Genomic DNA, 5802 nt, shown 5'->3' with positions numbered 1-5802 from the left:
AAACAAGCCGGTTCACTTGACAAATTGGTTTTTCAATAGAAACCCTAGAATTCCACCCTTAACACAAACAACTACACCGTCTGTTCACTTTCAAATGGGTTTCTCAATGCAAACCCTTAATTTGAATTTCTCATCTCCCAATCCCGATTCATCTCATCATCAATGTCAATTATTCAATTTACCAGGTAATTAATTTAAATTTCAACTTGTAGGCTTATGGTTCTTAAAATCAGTTCTAAGTTTGAACTGTGTCGATTCTGTCGTACAACCGGCACCGTTGCTATGGTGTGATTTTTAATCTCTCACTTCTTAGAGAATCTTCTTTTATTGTACATTCTCTCTAATTTATTTTGTTTACCTGTAACAATTAAAGCATAATCAACTAAATCCAGATTATCTTGGATATGTTGATTCTATTTTAGTTGAGGAAATTGGTGGTGAAAGGGTATGTTAAAATCATTGTCTGGTTTTTGTTACATTCTTGGTTCATTGCCCGTGTGCCCCCTTTAATTTGTTAGAAATTTCTCATTTTCATCTTGCATGTGGTTTTTCCTCTCATTTGTTTGGTATAATGATGTAGGTTATAGTTGTTTAAAATGAAGAAGGTGGCAATTCTGCGTCAACTGTTGTCTTAAGAGAAAGTATTTGTAGTATACTTGATGATATTGAAAGAGCACTTGATGATGGAGTGAACATTTATAATTTAATTGCTGATGTTGCATGCTTTTATTGCTTTACAAAGTCGGTCGTATTATGCCATAATATCTTGGAAAATAGTAGTTTTTAAAAATCTAGCCTCTGCAAATTGTAATGCTGATTTATTTTATTTTATGCGCCATGTGCAGGGGTTATCTTGTGCCTGGAGCTGCTGCAACTGAAATTGAGTTAGCTAAGAGGATGAAAGAATTTTCTTTCAAGGAGACAGGGTAAGTTGTATTTCCCTTTAGCTTTTCTTTGAGAGTCCCATATTGGATAATATTATTGTATTATGGTTTGAATAGAGGTTATGAGTCTGATACTCTGATCAATGTCATTTCTCTTCTCCCAATCCCGATTCATCTCATCATCAATGTCATTTCTTCAATTTTCCAGTTAATTCAATTCAGTTTCGGTTGATTTCTGCAGTGTTCTGTTTTGGTGCTATTTCAATTTTATATCAGTTTCAATTGTATGTCTTATGGCATTGGCAAATGGATTGTTAGAGTGGGGGATTGTACTTTCATGTAAACTGTATGGTATAATTCACCTGATGTATTTTACATTTTTATGCCTCTGTTTTTAGTTTTAATTTAATTATAGAATTATAATAATAACAATAATAATTATAGATTTATAATTATAGAATTATAATAATGATAGAATTATAGAATCATCTTCTATTTTTTTCATCTAATCAGCAACCAACCTACTTTATATCTATTTGCATTTGCTAATGAATTCGATATTTTGAATTTAGATTTGTCCACATTTTATTTGCTACCCTTTTAATTGTTATGTGTTGAGGTATGCCTTTGGCATGAATTTCCATTTATTCATAGTGTATTTTGTGTTGTCTAAATTTAGATAGTATGGGATTTCTAAATGTATTTCTTGTGTTGTTTTTTATTATTTTTTTTTACTAATTATTGAGTCCTTTTTTGAAATAAAAATTGTGCTAGAATTTTCAACTATAATACGACGAGTTTAAATCCATGACATCTCAAATATTCATTTTTAAGAAGTGAAATTTTAGAGAAAAAAATATGTTAAAAAAGGGATCGATTTTAGAGATGGATGAGGTCTCATACAAATTCTTTGCTATTACATTAGTAGAGATCATGGTAGAAACTTTTTTTCTGAAGTAAACTCAAATTATAATCGACTTTATTTGGTAAGAACAGATATAAAATTACTATTTGGTAAGAACATATATAATGATGTAAATCAATGTTATCCAAAAATAAATAAATAAATAATGACATAGATATGAGCATATTTTTTTTTTTGGTAATAGATATGAGCATACTATAAGTAGAGAATTGAAGAGAATTCCATAAAGTTAAAAAGTTTGTTGAGTTTGAGTAATATGCATGCAATTCTACTCACTCTACGTATTATTATTTTTCCATTTTACGAATCTTTATGGAGGTTTCTATATTCCCTTTTTTATATTTTAATGTATAATAAATAAATAGTTAATTGATCAAATTTTAATAATTTATTTAATCCCAGTAATTCTAAATAAATTCTAAATAAATAAATAAGGAGTATAGGTGGTTATTTAAATATTTTTATTTCTTTTGTTAAATTTTGATTAAATGATAATTTTTTAAATGAGAAATTATTTTAAATATTTATTTATAAAAATCACTTTAAAATATATTTTATTGAATATCAAAAATATTGTTTTAAATTTATAACAAAATAAATTTAAAGTAATTTAAAATATTTTTAAATATGTTCTCAAAATAATTGTTTGTAAAATTATTAAAATTATAACTAACGGCGATTTTTTGTTGTAATTAATTAAAATATATATTAGAAAACTATGGCCCTCATCATTCCATTTTTTTTAGTTTCCCGATAATTTATTTTATCTAATTTTTTATTTTAATTTTGAAATTGATATTAAGGAACCATAAATTAAGGATTCTGAACCATAATTTATAACACATCAATCAATATGTTACTTGTGTTTTTTTTTATTGTTTTTATTTATTTATTAATTATTGAGTCCTTTTGGAATGAAAGAAAGTAATTTTAAAATATAACTTATAAACAAATTTTTTTAAACATACTAAAGTTTATCCCGTGCCATGCACGGGTATAGCACGGGTATAGACACTAGTATGTGTATATATATATATATATATATATATATATATATATATATATATATATATATATATATATATATATATATATATATATATATATATATATATATATATATATAGGGGACGACTCAGGTGAGAACACTTGGTTATTATGAGAAATGAGAACAATGAATCACGACCATTAAATTTGATTTTAATGGACTGGATTGGTTTCTCTTTCTAAGATCCAGTCCATTAAATATTAAGGATCTTAGAAAGAGAAACCAATCCAATCCATTAAAATCAAATTTAATGGTCGTGATTCATTGTTCTCATTTCTCATAATAACCAAGTGTTCTCACCTGAGTCGTCCCCCCTATATATATATATATATATATATATATATATATATATATATATATAATATATATATATATATATATATATATATATATATATATATATATATATATATATATATATATATATATATATATATATATATATATATATAATAGAAAAAAGCAAGATGAGAATTTGGACAAATTTGCCAGCTCACATCTCTTCTTCTATTTTTAATTCTCCTATAAATAGAAACTTACCTTAATTGTATTTTACTATTGTTTTTTTATTATTTTCTTTTCTTTCATTACTTAATAGCATGAATAAATACAAATAATTAAATGCACCATATAATTGTTTTCTTTCACGCTTCCGACTTTTCAAATTGTTTAAATTTATTATTTTTAACATTGTGCCAATTCACATTCAATTTTGTTTCTCTGGGAAAACGTTTTCCACCGTCAAAATACATAAAACGATTCACCTTCAATATCTTTTTCCAATTCACATCCAATTTCTTTTCTCAATGCAACCCCTTCAATTATCATCCTCTCTCCTTTCATACCTTAACCACAAAGCCAACACCGGCCGGAGACACCGGCAAAACAATTTAATATCCGCCATTAGGTAAGCGCAACCCATCTCTCTTTCTCTCTCCATTTCACATTAGGTCGAACTTTTCCCCCTTTTCCTCCATCTTCGTCTTCCTTGCCCCTCTCTCTCATTTCCCGCAGAGATGTCTATATCACTCACTACATCACCGTAAGATTTTATCTCCCTTTCAAATTTACCCTTTCCGCTATGCAAATTTAAGAATGAGAATTTTGAAGAATAATTGTGACTGCAAATCATTTGTTAGTTTGGTGTTTTGAAGGTCAAGTTCCTTATCTCTAACTCTGTTATTGGATGTTTCTTTGTTCATTTTTTTAGGTAATTTCAAGTATATAATTAACCCATCAATTTGATTGAATTTGCTATGATACTTTGATTAGGTTGGAAATTTATGTGCTCCAGTAAATGAGTGGACAATTGGTGGAACTGAACTCACTCCACTCATGGACAATTGGAGCTTTATTTTGCCTTAATACTTTTTCACTAAATAGTGTTTTCAGGTTCTTTGCTTTGCTGGTTTTTTTACTTTAATCCTTAAATTTAGGGTATGTTAAGAACTCGATCTTTCCTTGCCATTTGGGATGAGTCTGCAAAACACATATTCCCGATGTAATAAGAATATTCTTTCTTTTTATCTCATCATTCGACATGTTGGATTTTTTTAATAAATTGCTTTTATAATTGGATCTTTGTTTTATGGACAGGAAAAGACAATTGGTTGAGTGGTGCCTCTTAATATGTGCAAAAGAGAGTTAAAATAAGTGCATAAAAAGAGTCCAAGGGTAAGAGACTTCGGCTGAGGTATAGAATGTTAGTTTGTCTAATCTTAAAAATTTGGTAGTGTGTCAATGAGTTTGTTGTTCCACAAGTGGATGCATCAGCATTCTTTCCCATTTTAGTTCGTTTTGCAGCAACTGAGACATTTAGTGACCTGAAGATTTGTGTTTTTCTTTATGCTCATGAAGGTAATTGTTATGATTCCTGTTGTTATTATTTCTTACATCTTTGCTTTGTGTACATGTAAACTATTTATTTTACTTGGATATATATCTTGGTTAGAATTATGGAAGTTGTTTTAATTTTGAAAATTTGGGAGGCTTATGACAATTTCTTTTTACTGTGATTACTGAATATTGGATTTTGCTTTTTGTAGGATGTATGGGATTATTATGCTTTGGAGGTACTCCTGCAGGCCACTGGTATGTTATCAGTTACCTGTAAAATCTGCCAATCTTATAATAGATGATACTAATATGCGTTGATGGAAACCACGAGAAATCATGGAACTGCTATTTTATTTGATATCTTCAATCTCGCAAAATTACAATTGCGGTATTACAAGTATTGTGTTGATGAAATTACAATTGTGATTGTTGTCATTGGAATTGCAGCGTTATAAGCATTGCTGTTGTGGCCTTGTAATTGTGATTGTTTTTGCTGCAGTTATGGCGTTACAATTGTGATTGTTGTCGTTGCCGTTGCAGTTGCTGCAATAGAACCATTGCGGTTGCGGAGTTATAAGCATTGTGGTTGCGGCATTAGAATTGTGATTGCTTATGTTGCAGTGTTACAATTGGCTCATTTCATTTCTAAGTAACATCAAATGTGATGCTATTTGTACATCATAGTTTCTTTGATGTTATTTGTACAAATTCGGTTTCATTCTCACTTCATATGATGCGTTAATATTATGTTTTGTTTTGATCATGTTTTCTGTCAACATATAGACTACTGTTCTTAACTTCTTAATATGATCTCTTTGTAAGATTTTTAGCAGAAATAGATTGACAAATACTCTCTGGGCCATCATAGACTCATTCTAATTAATATGTTCTTTATTAGCAATGTTTATTTTGATTCCACATTGTATAAATATTACATTTTAAAGATTCATTTAAATAACTTTGAATTCAATACATTTTATTATGTATTAAAAATATATAAATATGAGCTTGACAAAAAAATAAATAACTATAACAATTCACTCTAAAAGTGAGTCAAATATTAAAACTTGAAACTTTAAAGTGAATTTTAAAATTATCTGAACCACTTA

The 5802-nt window shown here is 28.2% G+C and overlaps 1 long non-coding RNA gene across 3 annotated transcripts; it reads left to right on the top strand.

Moving 5' to 3' along the window:
* The first annotated feature begins 3533 nt into the window (after window positions 1-3533).
* Window positions 3534-5545, top strand: LOC131599243 (uncharacterized). 3 transcript variants are annotated; one of them, XR_009282663.1, is made up of 5 exons: window positions 3534-4358; window positions 4454-4550; window positions 4649-4714; window positions 4903-4948; window positions 5193-5545. It is a non-coding gene; the product is annotated as an uncharacterized LOC131599243 (long non-coding RNA). The 3 variants fall into 3 exon arrangements; XR_009282665.1 differs by having other exon boundaries at window positions 3535-4011; window positions 4130-4358; window positions 4454-4714; XR_009282664.1 differs by having other exon boundaries at window positions 4454-4714.
* The last annotated feature ends 257 nt before the right edge of the window (window positions 5546-5802 follow it).

Source organism: Vicia villosa, linkage group LG4 (assembly GCF_029867415.1).
Source record: "Vicia villosa cultivar HV-30 ecotype Madison, WI linkage group LG4, Vvil1.0, whole genome shotgun sequence".
Classification (NCBI taxonomy): Eukaryota; Viridiplantae; Streptophyta; class Magnoliopsida; order Fabales; family Fabaceae; genus Vicia; species Vicia villosa.
This window is presented reverse-complemented; position numbering and strand designations above follow the sequence as displayed.